At 36.4% G+C, this 19,406-nt stretch overlaps 1 protein-coding gene and 1 long non-coding RNA gene across 2 annotated transcripts in view; one reads left to right on the top strand and one right to left on the bottom strand.

The window, feature by feature from the left end:
- The window catches only part of LOC128011376 (uncharacterized), a 91,071-nt gene that overhangs the window by 53,164 nt on the left and 18,501 nt on the right, over positions 1 to 19,406 (top strand). The window lies entirely within an intron of this gene.
- On the bottom strand, positions 2,142 to 3,636 carry LOC128011382 (uncharacterized). Its single transcript, XR_008182540.1, has 4 exons — positions 3,528 to 3,636; positions 2,855 to 2,887; positions 2,646 to 2,761; positions 2,142 to 2,586 (listed from the first exon to the last, which is right to left on the bottom strand). It is a non-coding gene; the product is annotated as an uncharacterized LOC128011382 (long non-coding RNA).

Raw genomic sequence — 19,406 nt, 5'->3', positions numbered from 1 at the left:
TGACAATGCATGCGTGCAGACGAGGATGAGCGAGCGCGGCTTTGGCTAGATTTATTTGGAGGTTATTGCTCATGTCTCATTCGGCACAAATCGAAATGTTTCCATATTCGCAATGTATTTGAATGTTAAACTATTATTTATAATGTAAACTAGGCTTGTACTTAACACGCATTCGCATATAGACGGAAAAGATGATCCTCTTCATATGAGCAAAAACGTCCTTGGCATAACAGCAGAGTGGACCGGTATACTACGGTCTATTTAAACTGAATGCTCCAGGAATGTGTCGGTCACAGCGCCTATTAATCGCTGTTTTGAATCCAGCAATTATTTATTTAGAAATGATAAGATCTGATTATGACAAGTGTGGTATAAAAGCTTTGTTTATTAGAGGAATAATAGGTTAACTGGAAAATGTTAGATCGCGACCATGCTTTTGGACCCCATAGTCTTCATTTACGCGGCTTTGTTCTGGTTTGCCGGTTGGTCACGAATTTCCACAAATTCAGTATATTTAGGCATTGTTTCTTTTCCTAAATCTTCATAGTCTAACCCTCTAATTTCCCAGGTTTATTTTATTATCTTTCGCTTTTAATAACTGTTTTCGCATCTCTTACTGTGGTAAACATGGGAAGGGAAATTAAAGATTTCATGAATTAAGAATTCGTTCGATTTATTAATTTGTTCCCTTATTTCACTTAAATCATGGGTTATTTAGGGAACAAAATTAATGAAACATGGACAATTGCCACATTAATAATTCGTAGGAATGAATTAACAAGTTGTAGGAATGAATAGACTACCTGTCCTGTCACTGTGTCCCGCAGCCCTGCAAAGCGCACCATATAAAACAGTTATCTGATGAAATGATTAGTAACTACATTTCTATTGCATTTAATGTTGAAGAACTTTTATGTTGTTTCTATTTTAATGTACTTTAAAGTTTAAATCACATTAAAAGCTTAATTTGTACATTGTGAATGAATGATGATGCTTTTATATATCGTCACCGTCACTCACAGCCGCTCGCACGTGTTGAGTGCGCATGAGCCGCACGCAGCCCAACATTGAATCGGTTAACCGACCATCGATAGCCTTAATCGATTGCATCTCTTATCGACAATTAATCGATCATCGATTAATCGTTGACATCCCTAATATATATATATATATATATATATATATATATATATATATATATATATATATATATATATCAGTTTGAGACCAAAGGTTTGGACACACCTTCTCATTCAAAGAGTTTTCTTTATTTTCATGACTATGAAAATTGTAGATTCACACTGAAGGCATCAAAACTATGAATTAACACATGTGGAATTATATATGGAATTATATACATAACAAAAAAGTGTGAAACAACTGAAAATATGTCATATTGTAGGTTCTTCTTTTGCTTTGATTACTGCTTTGCACACTCTTGACGTTCTCTTGATGAGCTTCAAGAGCTAGTCACCTGAAATGGTCTTACAACAGTCTTGAAGGAGTTCCCCGAGAGATGCTTAGCTCTTGTTGGCCCTTTTGCCTTCTGTCTGCGGTCCAGCTCACCCCTAAACCATCTGGATTGGGTTCAGGTCCGGTGACTGTGGAGGCCAGGTCATCTGGAGCAGCACCCCATCACTCTCCTTCTTGGTCAAATAGCCCTTGATGCCTTCAGTGTGACTCTACAATTTACATAGTCATGAAAATAAAGAAAACTCTTTGAATGAGAAGGTGTGTCCAAACTTTTGGTCTTTACTGTAAAATATATATTTAACAGTTTTTTTATATATACACACACACACACACACACACACACATATACACACACACACACACACACACACTTTTGCACATCCTGTCATACCAGTGACTGGGTGTTACTGCAATAGACTTTGCAGCATTAAGGTTAACGATTAATCGATTATTTGATTGTTAATTTAAACGACGATCGATCATGGAAATGATTGAAAATTGACATCCCTACACAGAAGTATAGAAAATTCTACATTGATTTAAAAATTTTTTTGCAAAAAACGACACTGATATCGGATCAGAATTACTGTCTCTTCTCATAGTTGACAGCCAATCACATTAGTTTTCTGGTATTGCATGCACTCGATTGGCTTGCGTCTGCACTTGGGTATTTGCATAAGATGTTCTGACTGGAGGACGGCTGCATTGGCGCTTGAGAAGTCTTCAACTTCTATTTAGAATTAATTTCTAGAATTAATTTCACCATCCTTGACGTCACTTCATTTAAAAGTAAACGAGAGGCGTTGACGCCCCGTGTGATGGGGCGTTATATGTCTGGATACCGCTGCACAAATCTTTCAACCACGAGAAATGTAGTTCCAGCACGGACTTACATCCAGGACAGCAGAATGGTCAGGATGACCTGAAACACAACCAACTGAAATCAATTTAAAAGTATTTAGGCTTGCCTGAGTGATGCTGAAACAACCAGGTTTAGTTTTTCACCCAGGAGAAACTGCTTCCTGTGGAACAGTCTCCATGAAGAATGATCTCTTGATCCTGGATCCTTGCTGCCATCCACGCAGAGATGATTTGAAGGATATGTGGTTGTGTCTAAAGGGTAATGAATCAATGTTACAAGAATACTGATAGCAGCACTATTGATCCTGTACCTTATGTAAATGTTTTCAGTACTGAACAAGTCAGGAACCAAATTAGTACCAGTTCTTGAAACCCATCTCTACTTGTAATAGTTGTCTTGTTGCTGCTGCCCAGACTGTCTCTTCCCCTGATGATAAATATATGTGCTCATTTTACAGCAATTAATAATACATTTAAATTACTAGGTGGTAACAAATATATGTCCTTATAAGGAACTCACTGAATCATGGACTCAACTGGTGGTTGTCAGGCCCTAAGAAAGTGAACAGTTTGTTTACTTTTTGTGAAACGAAAGTATCAGATCAATTTGAGAATTAAACTAGCATTAAAAAGCATGCATGTGAAAAACACCATTAACACCAATAATGAACAGATGACAGAATTTACAAGTCTGCCACTTGAGGGAGAAAAGGGGAAATTATTAATCCCACATAACGTTACACTGAACATGATTTCGGCAGCCTCGGTCTAATTAACGTTAAACTTTATATTTAACGTTATATCGGTTTATATTCTTTTTTTTTTTTTTCGGTTTATATTCAAGTTCACAGCATGGCTAGCATGAGCATCATCAAGCTCGAGCAGCAGGTATTCAAACAAACTAATTAACGTTACTACGGTTAAAAATTTAATTAATAGAAAGTTAATACTGTATAGTTTATAGTGATAAATTTCAAATAATTTAAAACAGGTAAGGTTATATTCGATTTTAACAGTTACAGTTACCTTAGACCACCTCTGAGACTGCTTTTGAGCTAATTAACCAAACAGAGCATTTATTTATTAAATTGAAAGAGAAAACCTACAAAAATACAAAACACTACTCCTCTTTGATGGCATTTAACGTTATATCAGTTAAAATCTATGAATAAAAGTAGATTTATAGGACTTACCTTTCCTCCGTGTCCGTCTGCTGGAAGTTGACCGTTACAAAATGACGGGCACGCGCACGTCGCGCACTTCACTCAGAAAGTGACGTGCGCTGCTAGTTTAAGGTTTAAAATGTTAATTTGTCCCGTACTCTCTTTCATTAACAAACATTATCACCATTTGCTAAGTAAATTGTTTATTTTATTGTTCTTAAACTGATGGCATATATATATATATATATATATATATATATATATATAATTATTTTAACATGCTTGATTAATTTTTTTGTATATTTCCCAAAGAATATGCTGTTCAAATGGTATCTTAATAATTATAATACATCTAGTGCAATAATATTAAAAGTTATCTGAAGACCAGCTGACCACGTCGCTACAACGTCCCCAATGGGACTAACTAGCGACGTCTTTTGAGTACGTGCCCACGACGTTTCTGGGAAGTTAGCCAAGATTTAAAAAAATAGAACTTTACCACGACGTCCTCACAACGTTGCCATAAAGTAATGTCGCGCTGACCAAATGACGACTAACTGGCAACGTCCTCACAACGTTCTGTGTTTGCTGGGATGTATCATAATGTTTTTAGATAAAGCTAATTTACAACACTTGTCCCTAGTAGGGCTTTTTGGTAAAAAAAAAGGAAACAAACAAATAAAGTTTCATTAACATCAACATTAATATAATAACGGAAAAGAAAAAGGATAAAAATGCAATACAATGGGAAATAATACAAAAGTACTAAAATTATACAGAAAGGAAAAAGTCAGAAGACTAAATATGAGCGCAACATTGTTCCTGAATTAACCACAATTAGATTTTTTTTTTTTGAAGGTGGCTAATGTTGGGATGCATTTAAGATGATCTGGCAGAGCATTCCATAATTTTGCCCCTTTCACTGAAACAGCAACCTGGGCAAATGATGTTCTACGAAAAGGGATGTAACAATTGATTTTAGAAGCAAATCTGGTGCATCTAATACTTTGCTGTCTTGTTATTATTTTACAGAGCGGTAGTGGAGCAGCATCATTTAAGCATTTGAAGACCAGTTTAACCAGATGCAGAGAAATAAAATTAGCAAAACTTAAGATCTTATATTTACTTAGAATTTGGCAGTGATGGTACCTTATTCTCTTCTTGTCCAGAACTTTCAAGGCTCGGTTGTAAATACACTCGATGGGTTTGACTGATAACTGATGAGCTTGAGACCATGTGGTTAAGCCATAAGATATGTGTGAAAGAATCATAGAATAAAAAAAAATAAAAGCACAGTCGCGAGTCAGACAGTTTCTTATCATCATAAAACAGCTCAAATTTGCCCTAATGGTTTTACAGATGTTCTTAATATGACTTTCAAAATTCAACTGATAATCTATATTTAAGTTAAGAACAGAAAATGGTTATTGATAAGATACAGTACGACCAGTTCGGACATAGCACAGTTCTCATTTCATTCAGTAAATGCATGGCTAAACATAAAAAAATTACTCTCACTCCAGAATCACAACAAGATTCTTGAATTATTTTTAGTCGTTTGCCCCTAGAGCCAAGGTATGCATACGTCTTGAGAAATAAATCTTTGTTTCCAAATTAAACGACTTCAGTTTTCTCCTTGTTTAACCGAAGAATGTTTTGGCTCATCCAATCGTTAATTCCATCAATGCATTGGCAGAGGGAGTCAGTGGGGGCATAGTCATTTGGTGACAAGTCTTTATATGCCCTATAGCGGGGGCATATACAGGATAAACAAGAGTGGGGCAAGAATTGAGCCTTGTGGGACTCCGCATGTCATGGACATCCAGTTAGTCTTATGCTCTCCCTTCTAAGTATGACCTGAACCAATTGATTACAACCCGAGAAAGCCCGAACCCATTTTCCAGTCTCAAACGCAGCACTCCGATCTAGTAGTATCAGCACAGATATTTTGTCAGAATCAGAATTTAAGCTAGTATTATTTATTATCTTAATGAGCACTGTCTTTGTGCTGTGATGCGGTCGGAAACCAGATTGAGAAATGTCCCAGGAATCCATTTGAATTAAAGTAGCTGGTCGGCTGATTAAAAACTACCTTTTTTATATATTAAAAATAGTTCTGCCTGTAAAAGGAAGATTTGACATTGGTCTATAGTTGCTCAATATGGTGTTATCAAGACTGCTCTTTTTCAAAAGGGGTTTAACAACTGCAGTTCAGCAAATTTGGAAAAGACCCAGAAAGAAGTGAGGCGTTCACCACTTCCTAAGACATCTACTTCTAAATAGTTAAACACACTTTTGAAAAACAATGTGAGAAGTGTACCAAGATAGCAGGTTGATGATTTAAGGTGCTATATGATTTCTTCCAAAACGTTGCTATTGTTGTTTTTATGTTTGAGTATTGTTTACGTTATAAAGTTTGAGAATAAGTTCTGTCTAGCTGTGGCTAGTTCCACATTGAAAGCATGAAGGCTGTCTTTATAGATGCTATAGTGAATTTCAAGTTTCTTCTCCTGTCATACCCGCTCAACTTATCTGTATTGAATACTTTTCTGTATTTCTGTATTGACTCTTCATGCTCTGTACTGCTGTTGATTTTTTTTCTAAATTTGATTGTAAGATCATGCCTATATTGTAAGATTGTAAGATCATGCCTATATTTGTATTTTTATTCTTTTATTATGTGTTTTATGTTCTGTCGCTGTCATTCTGTTGTACTGCGGAGCTTCTGTCACGAAAACAAATTCCTCGTATGTGTAAACATACCTGGCAATAAAGCTGATTCTGATTCTGATTCTGATTCTGATATTTTTTAGTTTCATCGTAAACTAGGTAAGCAGGGACTTGTAATAATGTTGTACATCTGATAAGTTGGTCAATCATGCATACATAGTTATATCTTACTGCGGTGCAAAAATACATTTTCTACAATGATAGAACTCATTGTTAGAATCCTTCAAATTGGTTCCAGGCTTGTCCAGGGAAGTCGTGGCCTAATGGTTAGAGTGTCGGACTCCCAATCGAAGGGTTGTGAGTTTGAGTCTCGGGCCGGACGGAATTGTGGGTGGGGGTAGTGCATGTACAGTTCTCTCTCCATCTTCAATACCACGACTTAGGTGCCCTTGAGCAAGGCATCGAACCCCCAACTGCTCCCCGGGCGCCGCAGCATAAATGATGAACACTGCTCCGTGTGTGTGCTCACAGTGTGTGTGTGTTTTCACTGCTCTGTGTGTGTGCATTTCGGATGGGTTAAATGCAGAGCACAAATTCTGAGTATGGGTCACCATACTTGGCTGAATGTCACTTTCACTTCACTTTTATGTTAATACCTCTATTTGTCAAACTAGTCTTAAGCAACATTATTCACATTTTTAGAGTTAAACAGGTTAATGAGCTCTTTCATCATCTATACTTGTAATAATGTTTAAAATAATTCCATTAGGTCCTAAGCTACAGCTAAATGATAAAACAAAATTAAAAATGTTGTTTGCAGTTTGTGGGGGTCTGTGAAAGCTGTGTGTGTGTCTAAGTGTGTACGTTAGAGAATTTGAATGAAAAATGCTTTAGGTTAAATATGTTATTTAACTACAAACATCCTACCTTAGAAACATAAAACTACAGTATGTGTTTTTTCCCAACAAACTGGTTCGAAAAAAAAAAAGTCATAAGAACGTTTGCTGTGTTTTGAAGAGAAAGTCAGACACGTATATAAATTAAGTTATATATATATATATATATATATATATATATATATATATATATATATATATTCATTAATATTAGAGAATTATGATTAATTTATGAGTTTATGTATTTATACTGTTTCATGTATACTCACTGCTAGTCGTATACGTATTCAAGAGAAATGTACAGTATAAACTTGATTGTTTTAATCAATCTAAAGCTTTTAGTCTGTAATTTCAAATATCTTAGAGACTTAGACAAATGAAAATAAAATGTATGAAATATTTTTTTCTCTAAGGATTTGAGTGTGGACATTAATTTGGTGGACATTAAAGCTAAAAAGATTTAATTTTAAACAATTTTAACAGTAATATTGAACTTCTGTGTCAGTAAGATATTTATATCATCAAAAGCCATGAGACAAATAAGTTTGATTTATTGATTATTTGATTATTGCTTAGCAATTAGTTGATCAAAGCTTAATAATATAATACTGTATAGAACCTCTTGTTTTTATTTAAAAAAAATAAATAAAACATCATAGTTTGAACATAAATATGGTGCATTTATACATCACGGTTAATGATACAATTTTAGTGAGAAAGAATATGTAATCTGTTGTAAAGGTTCTGTGAGACATCCGTAGTGCCTTTTTAAAAGTTGTTTTGTTGCAAACAAACTTATGACAACTGATTTTCAGTCTAGGTCTAACGCATAAAGAAAACTCTCTGTGAGCACCTTGCATTTGTCAGAGGCTCATTTGACTACTTCTAACCCTGCATTAGAGCATCATGAGTTTAGGTTGGAAAAATCTACAAATTTTTTATTTATTTGTTTAAACAGAAGTTATCTCATTGTTTGCGTGCTTATTCTTATTTTTTAATAATCATACTGCTCTTCATCATCTTGTAAAGATGTAACGAGTGGAAATAAATGTGGCCCCTTGTGCGCTCCCTGTAAAACGGTATGCTCTCTGTATGATAATTTATACAACCGCGACTCGAATCCCCCATGTATGCGGGTAATTTCTGTTTGGAAATCATTTTGTTTTAATCTTGTTTGTTTTGTTTTGGTAACGCTGTGGACGGTGGAACATGAGACGGACAATTTCCCGAGTTCGATTGGAGAAATAAAACGCGAGTCGTTGTTAAATGTCAATCGCCTCCGTGAGTCTGTCTGGTCTAATAACTAATAGCTATCCATTTTTTTCCCCCCTCCTGACACAACGCGTTACAGATGGTAAATATTTTTATTTATGAAAGGTTTGTATAGAGACCGTAAACGTTTCAGTGTGATTACTTCCACATGGGTAAACATTCTGTTTACAAACAGAGCCTGAAGTCTGTGAAAATAACCAGGACTATGTCTTTTACAACCATGTCGTCACGGTTAAATCCGAAACAGGCTCTAAGCTTTTGAATAACCTTGATGTTATTCAAACAAGCTTCTTAAAACGAGATAGACACATGAGACCTGTCTGTAAACATTCCAGCAATGTTCTCCGGACCACTCTTCTGAAAATTAGATATAACCTACTGTTTAGGATGAGCCATGTCTGCACCGCAACTAAAGAGACTGTGAAATAAATGGACCCAACGCCAAATGATGAGAATAAAAGCTGATTCATATTGTAAGGGAAACAGGTCAATTTAGCTCAAAGGGAATCATTTAAGATTTTAAAGGGAATTTGAACAGAATCACTGTTTCACGGTTGATCACTGAGACACCCTGCAATTCATTGAACGAGCCGTTTAACATCAAATCTACGCTGGATATTAATATCCAAACTATAGTGAAAACACTATCAATTAGCACAGTAACAAGATCGGCAGTTTAAGACATTAACTTGTAAGCACAAAACACAAGATACTTCTCTTTTCAATATGAATAAGGCTTTATTAGATAAATCTAAGACATATAAACTAATCTAACACATAAACGCACGCACTCACAGATTCACACAAGTTGCAGGAAGATCGAAAGTTAGGAAAAGATGAGTTTAAGAGAATGGAAATATGGAATCCCAAGTTTACAGCAATACGTTAAATTGCATAGACATGAACAGCCATCAATCACGTAATTAGCCCTCGTATTGAGTTCCTCAATGAGGTTAAAATTACATTAGATACACCAGTAAAGGTTACAGTCTGGAGGTTACTTGCATCTCCTGTGAAAAGGGAGTCCTGTTGAAAGGGGTATCCCTGTGTCGCTGATTGGCTGGAAGTTCAGTAGTGAAGTGACGTCTTGGGAAGCCCGTGGTGGGGCTCTGACTGAAGGTGCAGAGTCGTGTGCGCTGGTCGAAGTTGAACGGGCACCCGAGGTCAGGCGTCGGAGACTCGACGTTACAAAACTTAACTCAGAACACGAAACTCTCAAACGGAAAAGAAAAGAAATAAAGTTTGACGAGACTAGGTTGTGTTTCTTCTCATCGTGGCTAAGAAGCAGCAGGCGTGCAGACTGAAGCACGCTGGAACCGCGCTAAAAGAACAGTGATGACAAACAGCATGGCTAAAAGCTAAAAAGCAAAGCTAAAAGCTGGCATGACTGATAGCAAAAGCAAGGCTAGAACTAAAAGCAGGCATGACTAGTAGCAGAAGCATAGCTAGAGACTAAAAGCAAGATTTTATGGTGTCCTCAGTTTTTAAACTGGCCTGTTGGCCACACTTCAAATGTTGTCTTGACCAATCAGATATTGTCTTGGCTCGGGGGCATCATAAATCATATGTTTATCTTACCAAGCATGTGGTCCGAATTTTCCCGCTCTTGCAGGGTCTAATTTTGGACATGATTCCTATAACCAGAATATGATATATTTGACAAATAAATGATTGTCAGGACTATTTCAAGCAAGCAGATTCAATTACATCGATACTAGACATGAATATGTATCCTTAAGCTATCCCATAGTTATCAAAAGACATACAAAATAAGTGATTATAACATGATAGTCAAATGTGTGGGTTACATATAAATGAATATGGAGTGAAGCGATGGACTGATTCACTTATAAGTCTTTTTGAGTTAATTCTGGTCCATATATATGTACAAAAGACAGTTTCTTTGCCATTCTCATGACAAAGACTTCTGTGGAGACCAGAGGTTCAAAGCCCCTTCCCCCTTAGAAATTTCAGTCTGGTTCTGCTGGGTGGGGGAAGTGTTTAAGGAAGTGTTTAACCCTCTTGGTGCCACGGTCGAGTTTACTCGACAAGATGCGGCACTGAATAAAACGGACGATTTTTTCAAATAGGGTGTCAAATTTCATGCAACCTACCTGCACCAGAGAGCAGACATGTAATACTTCATCTCTGACTCAAAAAAACGTCATGCTCCCATACAAAATCTTTGAGCTAGAGCGCATTGTATCAGTGTGAAAAAAAGCGGAGCTAGTGTGAGAGTGAGCCATTTTATCTGACCAATATTGTCAACGTCAGCGAGTATTGGCATTAGATTATTATTATTATCATTATTATTATTATTATCTAATGGCATCAAAAAAGCTTCAATAAAGCCGCAATGAGGTGTTGGGACTTCTTTTCGCGGACACTGATTCTGAAGGGGAATATCTGCATTCAGAAGATGACGGTGATACTGAAAGTGAAAGTATAGCCCTACACCAAGCACAAACGGTAAATCCTTTGCTAAATGTCAGAAGTCTGTAGAATGTTTGCCGGGGTCAGAGTGTTCATCGCGAAATTAGCAGGCGTGTTATTGTTGCAGGGACGAGGCGAGAGATTTTTTTTACCGCACTAGACATTTATATTTGTCTTCTGACCGCACCACTCCGCATTCGCGGTGACAGTTTAGTACTGGAGACTTTGTCTAATTCCACTGGGTATGTTATATGAGGTCGAAGTATTCATAGGACAGTTAGGAGGCAAGGTGGGGAGTAGCGATGACACTGACAGTAGTCCGAGCTGATCCAAGGCAGATCTGGCCGTGCTGCTCATAGCAGAAGCAGAGGCGATGTGACACGGGGCATAGATTTTGAACTAAAAAGGTCTTGTCTACTTGTGTTTGTGTGTCATATGAATAATATATATGTGCCCCATACATGGAATCAGAGTGCCTGCTGTATGTAGTAAATTGAAAATCCTAACCGCTACATGCATTCGGTTTGTTTCTACCATTTATTAATATTGATTTACATATAGCACACAGAGGGTGAGGGACAATTTTTGGGGGGAAAGAAGTGCTGCATTTTATTATTTAAACGTGACTTTTCTTTAAAATTCTATAATTCAAGATGACCACCCCCATATGACGTCATAATATGCAAATTAGATGGGAAAATAAAATCCCTACATAAACATTGGGTCATCCTTAATATTTTTATAATTGACAGAAAGTCTCTATCTTTTATCAATTTTAAGAAATAGCCTTTTGAAATTAAGATGTCAAAATCGAACGTTTAAGGAAAAAACCTCTGGCGCCTAAAGGGTTAACTCTCATGGGTTTACATGTGATGTCCGACGTTGCATTTCACTTACGAACAACAAATTTGACAGTCTCTTCTGCAAATTAAAATTGTCAATAATTGTTCTAGTGGTGTTAATGTTGAAAGCTGTTCTGTGAAAGCGTTGGTTGGTTGGTTGGTTATCTTGCTTGGGACTTGTGGTATGACTTCCTGTTGCCTTACTGAGGAATTCAGCTCGTGTTTCAGCCACAGCCCTGATCGACTCTTTAATTTGTCTGGTTCGAGTCATTTCTGCTACAACATTTAAATTAGATTTAATTTTAGCTAAACAACTAAAAACGCTTTGAACCACGTTGGATATACGATGATCAAAACTATGACTGCGTATAAACCGCTTATCCATTCTAGATTATATAAGAATAGCCTACCATTATTAAAATAAGACAATTAGTTAAATATAAACAAGAACCGCCTGACAACTGATGTAAAGGGAGACTGTTTAAACTTTAAAGTAATATCGCTCCGTCGTGAGAGATGTAGTGCATTTAAAACGTTTTCTTGGCTTATCCACTTTGTCTTTTGCAGCGGACCGAAAGGAAATGACAGGAGCATGCGCTCACGCAGGCGGGGAGAGAGAGAGAGAGGGAGAAATAGAGGGTTCGCGATACTGATTTAGTTTAAACACGACAACATGTTGTGGACCTCATTGAGGAATCGTAGTGCTTGCACGCGGGAAACTTTCAAAATAATGTTTGGGGAATTTATATTTTTACTGGTTTATTCGCAGTTTATTAATAAGTTTAGACTTGTTTTATATAACCGTCATATTAAATGCATAAACACACCCACACACACACACATGATCTCACGATCTGTTAAAATCATTTATTATATTTATTCTTCATCAAAACGTACTTGTTTTATCACAGTTTACACACACACACACATACACACACACAGAGTGAGAGCGCGCGCTCGAACATTCCAGGCTGCAACCTGATACCGCGGTCGCGAAACACACAGACACGTCCAGAAGAGCCCGGATATGGAAACGATCCATAATATCTTCAAACAAATTCTTCAGGGGAACTCATTCATCACTTGGTCGCTGAAAAAACAACATCACCTCCTGGAACTCAAAGCATGACGGATCAATTTCACGCATGCCGGAGGGTCGCATCTGGACATAATTCATAGGTCAAAGGGCACATCTGGACATAATTCATAGGTCAAAGGTCTCATCAATCATTATTCTTGACACAAGCCATCGTATATTGACTCCTTCAGTTGTTATGCTCTAAACTCCAATGCCATTTGTAATTTCACAGTATTTTCACCTCCTAAATCACTAACCTTTTAAGTCAATTCTATAATGGTCAAAATTACTCAGGCCAATGGTATTTTTTAATGACATTATTATTATTATTATTATTATTTTTTTTTTATATATATAATTGTAGCCTACATAAATAGGTGAAGCAAAACAAATATTCGGATCATCCCTTATTTTTCCCCTTATTTTCTTAAAGAATAAACACGTATTTTCTACAAGAATAAACATGATAACATATTAATTAATAAAAATTATTTAAGCAATTAAAATCTTTTTTTAAACTTGAATTTCAATACTGTTAAACCAACTTTAAATTCTCAAGGAGTTTATAAGTAAAAAATGGTAAAATGTCACAGTGCATGTTAAATAGCCTAAATGAACTTGTGTTAACAATATAATTAGATTTTTTTAAATGGACAATTCCTGTATAAAATGGGACAGCAACCTTTATATCAAACATTTTTAAATCGTCCACAGCTGAGCATCGCGGGAGGCTGATCTGCGACAGAGCGCGTGAAGTGAATGTGATGCACGAAGTCATTTTCAGATGCAATGAAAAAAAATACAAAAAACTGGATAGCCAATATTAGGCCCAGGCTCTGTTCTGAAGTATAACATTTTAACGGATTAGTCCCCTATTTTCATTTGCTGCATGTTTTCTTTATTTTTTAAACACGCTAAAAAAATTAATTAAGTTTGTCAGAGGAAAAAATATATAAGTCGTCTATAGGTTGCATTTTAACGCATTCATCACCTATTTTCTGTTTGCTGCATGTTTTTTTTTAAACGCACTAAAAAATAAATCAGAGTTTGTGAGAGGAAAAAACATAAGTGATCTATAAGTTGCATTATATTACATTTAGAAATAATAACGGCTGGCCTAATAATGTGACGGGTGAAAACGGGTGAGAATACCACAGTGAATGTTAAATATAGCCTAAATAGCAGAAGACCTTGATTGCATGTTACCATGAAACTAACAATATAATTAGATTTTTTTTTTTTTTAATTAACAATTCATGTATAAAATGGGACAGCAACCTTTATATCAAACACTTTTACATCGTCCACAATTGAGCAACGCGAGAGGAAGGTATTGCGCACAAGTGAATGTGAAAAGAATTTTTAGGGGGTAGGAGGATTTTTTTTTATTCTTAAATTTTCATATGCAATGAAAAAAAATGGGATAAACACAAAATAAATAAGTAGATAAAATAAATTATATACAGTATATCCACTTAGCTGACCTGTTGGGTTTACCTCTCTCATTCTGGACACCAATACAAATGTTTCCATATTCGTGATGTTGCGTATTTGCAGCTAAACTATTATTTATTAGTTAAAATAGGCTTTGTGGTTCACGTGTGTTTCAGTATCGACGGACGAATATTATAAAGAGCAAAAATATGCAACAGTAGACCGCTGCTCATGCTGAACTGTGCTGTTTACAATGAATATGTGCGCGTGAGGCACCAGCGCATAAAACAGCTGAAATATACCATACTCCATTTTTGCTCACACAGTTAAGGCATAATTGGAGACAGTTTGAAAAATCGAGGACAATAGCAGTTAATGAGAATTATTGCTGTTAGTGCGGTCTTAATGCTGGACCGTTCTCATTTCGTTCCTCATATGGAACTTGAAGGACGTTAACAAACGAAAAAAATGGAACATATCTGTCAAGTACAATCTTTTGTGTGCCAATCACCCGGAGAAGGTGCCCGTTTGCAAGGCGACCTTCATTAAAGTGTTCGGTGAGTACAATTTTCATTTTAGATTTGCCTAGTTTAATAAAGTTTGTAGGTTTCTCCCTTGTGACGAAGATTTTTTGCTGTTAACAAGCATGCTAACGTGACATGGAAAGTAACTTACTGATAATAATACTAGCTTACTGATGCAAAAGAGGTTCCTGACCCCTGCCAGGGCTGTGCAAAATTCAGAATTTTTGAATTTAATTCAGTTCAATTAATGAATTTGAATGGACTTCACCTTACAGGATGTTGAATTGAATTGGAATTGCGAAATTCACTTGAAAAAGTGGAACTGAATTCATAACAATTCAGAGAAATGTATTATCACATATAAGTGAGGATGTAATACGTTACTTTTAACATTAATTTTTCTTCCTAATTGAAGTACAGACACTAACATTAAGCATACATTCATAGAATAATTATCAATATCTAATTTCAAAGTAATCAAATGAAAAATTTTTGGTATTACAATTTTAATAATCTGTTTTATAGAGTATGTTTTTAATGTTAATTTGTGTGTAAAGTTCATGCAATAATAACTGTATGAAATTCATGTTGTAATCAGTAATCATATGTTATATATATTGTAAGGCTTCATTGTTAAATGCACCTTAATTAATTATTATGAATTCAAGTACAAGATCAGGATTACAGATCCAAACCTAACTGAGACAGAGAAGAAGATGGAATCTGCATCATTCATCTTGCATCGTTGCAGAGCTCGCATGTTTTATGACCTGTTAAGCAGGGTTGCTGAAGGTCATGTGACCCTCAGTTTTGATATGATGCAAAACATGGTCTTTCAAAAAAAACCAATAGGACAGGCCTATTACTCACAGCAGATGTATCTGTACCTGTTTGGTGTTGTTGTACACCATGGTGAGAACAGTCAACAGGAAAAAGATGATGTCCATCTCTATGTGTGGCAGGAGAATGAGTATAGCAAAGACAGCAATATGATTGCTTCTGCACTGAGTGACTGCCTCAAGGTTCGACTTCAGGACAAAGTCAGCAGATCCAGGGGACTTTGGCTGTTCAGCGACTCTTGCTTTGGGCAAAACAAAAACATGAACATGGTGTCCATGCTCATGGAATTTCGTCAGCTTTTTCCCAACCTTGGCATAGAGCATACCTTTCCAGTAAGGGGCCACAGTTTTTTTTTCAGAAGCGCGACGTGCTGGCACTATTAGGAGCAGTAGGTGTGTTTGATGTAGTGAGGGCTTTTTATGATGATGCACTGTATCATGTGACTGACAACGCAGGCCATAGTGATGAAGATGCAGAGTGATCTATACTCACTCACTCACTAACTCTCTGTCATACACACACACACTCTCTCTCTCTCTCTCTCTCTCTCTCTCTCTCTCTCTCCGTCCTCTCACACACTCAAAGCACATTACACACACTATGTGGTTAGTTTTATGTTTAGCGGACAATGGTCCTACTGTTTACGAGTTTGACACTTTACTGAATACCAATGTATTATTGAATGACTTGCCTATGAATATTGTTATCATTATTAGTTTTTTTTTCATGCATATATAGTGGACAAATTGTTCTACTTGTTACAGGTTTGACACTTTACAAAAAAAAGGCTTTGAATGTATTTCTAAATTACTTGCCTATTGAGGATTGTTATCGTTACTATCATTACTTTAGTAATGACCTAGTAATGACTGTTTAATGACAATAGCAGTAAGATTTTGTGTAAAGGTCTTTTTTTTACATTTTTACTGTAGCCTAAGACTATTCCACATTTTTAAATGAACTCTTACTTTAAATTTTATAATGGTTTTTAAGGATGTTAAAATGTTATAATATAATGCTGTAACAGATATGCAGGTCATCGATTCATGGGTTAAATTCAGGCATACAAATGAAACCCTTTTTGCACTAAATGCCTGGCCTGGCGCCAGCCTGGCTGGACTTAAATTATTTTACGATACCCATGCGAGCCTCAAAGGAGACCTGAAAACCCCCCAAATTCCTCAACACACTGGAGACAAAGGAAACCTTTCGTAGAAGTTCCTTACTTTCATCATTTTATTAATAATATGTATTTTGAATATTTTTTGTGTGTACCATGGTTAATCCTTGTTATGCGAGGATTATAATTTTTCTAGCGTATAAATTGGAATTGTTTCTCCTCACTTTAACTTTCTCAAAGAGAGCCATGTTCTGCAACCCCCACTCCTTTGCAGCTCGTAAAAATTTTACGACCACACAGGACCACAGGACAGGAAATCTAATCCTTACAAAAGAATGGTAAAATGTACTCAAATGTAGTCTTAATGTGTATATTATTGTTTTTGCGGTACATTAGAGGTTTCCCATATAAATTGGGACTATCTGTAGTGTTATCATGTGTTAATCAAATCTTTAAATGTGTGTAATTCTGCATTTGAATGTAACTTCATGTTTTGATCATTTATATATATTATTTTTGGTATCTGTGTAATCGTCATGCTTTGACAGACCCATTTATCTAGAGCAAAGTAATGAAAAATCTATTTAATCTGGAATTACGAACTTGCTAGAATATCCCTGATGAAATCAGACAAACCCTAAATCATCAGGGGGTTGTTTCCACAGAGACAAAGGAACTTTTCCCTCCGCTTCAGATCGCGGACGTTCATTGGCTGTTCACGCGAAAAGAGGCATGAACCATCCCAAGCCATAAGAACCGACCGAACAAGATCCGCCCTCTCTTCTCTTCGTCTCGTTCTTCGTTCTCAGACACGCTGCGCTCCTGTGCGACCCTCGTCGCTCCCGCGAGTCCCTCGGCGCGGCCTTGGGCCGCTCTCATTTCGCCTTCCCCCTCAGCACAGGGACTGAGGAGAGGAAAGCCATTTTCATGGCTCCTTTGGAAGCTTTTGTTTTTGTTGTTTGTTTTCTTTTCTTTACTAAATTTATTCGACTATTCGCCTCTCCACACAAGGAAGACGAATTCTGGAACATTGTTTGTTGAACCTTTCAAATACCGCGCGAAGATGAACGAACACCCCTTTGCCACAAAGGACCACGTGACCCCACACTCACGCCAAGATCCAGAGCAGCTCACACGCGCGTCACCGGTACCACGCTCACCCACTGGGCCATGCAAGTATCGTTTTCTATGGAGATTTAAATGCTGCTTTAAAGTGTTGCTATGATCTGATTAGTGTTGGCTGCCAAAAAGGTTACTGACTGATTTTCATACCTGAGCTCATTCTGTGATCTCTCTCGCTTTCTCCATTTTCTCTCTCTCCCTCTCTCGCTCGCTCGCTCTCTTTCTCTCTCTCTCTCTCTCTCTCTCTTTTATTTGGATTCCGTTATGTCTTGTAAAGCTTACTGTTTGTATTGTCGTACGCATATTTACTCTGTGTGATTTGTAGTTTGATGTATTACTAGTTTAATTATTAAAAACCCATATACTGATGATTGGCTTGGACTCCACCCCACTCACATTACGAGTCACTGAGATGTCTGATCTTTAGCTACAAGCTTTAAATTTAGAAACTTAATTTATCATGATGATAGGATAATGTTTTCATGGCCAGAGAATATTTTTCCTTGAATTATAAGAAGTGATAACTTTATTGAAAACTGATAGGTCAATCTGGCTTGCTGGACAAACCACTGTTTGATTTCCAGTAATTTACAGTAAGAGATATCACAACAATTGATATGAAGAATGGAATATTGACATATTAATGAGTAAGTTACAGTGCCCTGTAATTAGTTATTGGTATAGGCAATTGGGCTATTTTTCATAATCAATAAAGTTTAATGTAACTGTCATCTGAGATATATATTAATCATATTCCTGATTAATTATTCAAATTCCCTATATATCATTTGAGTTAATTATTCTGTAAAACTCATTGTTGTTACATGCTATTGATGTTTTACTTGTCCTTTCATCTTCGTTTACAAACTGTCATTTTATTATTATAGTCAGTTAAAAATTCATCCCTTTGCACCACCTGGCAGGACTTAAGCAAATAATTTTAACACGCAACTGAATTCAGTTAATGCCGCGGCACCGGCGCTGCGGTATGTGAGCTGGCAATGCAAATTTAGCTTGTCCTACTGTATATCAGTTTAAACCCTGTAGACGCATACACATATTAAACAGGAATGAATGTGGTAAGTCAAGATGGGAATTTCTTGCCAAAGAAACTTTTACAACATAACACGAAAGGCGTTTACTCTACTTCATCTCAAGTTGTGCATAGAAACATGTCAGGTGTCTGGCATCTGATGTCTTTGTGTTTACTGTTATGACCATGTCAGTGAAGATTAAACTCAAGTTCTGTCATTATAATCAACAACATTCACACGATGTAAAAAAAAAAAAGCTTTAGTAATTGACAACTAAAGTAATTTTAGAGTAATGTTAGAGTCCGCGCTGCGGACCATTTCAGAAAGATAACAGCTTTAACACCAGTATTAAAGACTTTTTAAAATAAGTTGAGCTCAAAACTCACTCTTAGTTAGCAGCAAGTGTTTTAAATACCTTGATCCGATGTGGATTATAATCACTAAACAAGGCAGAAATATTTAGAAGCGATGTAAAAGACTATGCATGCTAAACATTAACGTTACCATAGTAAACATGGTAAATATGACCGCTTGGAGAAATCAGACGTCAGCTTCTTATTCTTTATCACAATTGTGTATTTATTAAGTAACATTTTATCTGTCATCTCGTTTAGTGAGTTTAGCTCCACGTTGCATATCATCAA

Source organism: Carassius gibelio, chromosome B23 (assembly GCF_023724105.1).
Source record: "Carassius gibelio isolate Cgi1373 ecotype wild population from Czech Republic chromosome B23, carGib1.2-hapl.c, whole genome shotgun sequence".
NCBI classification, from domain to species: Eukaryota; Metazoa; Chordata; class Actinopteri; order Cypriniformes; family Cyprinidae; genus Carassius; species Carassius gibelio.
The sequence above is the reverse complement of the archived record's forward strand: the minus strand, read 5'-3'. Positions and strand labels throughout refer to the sequence as shown.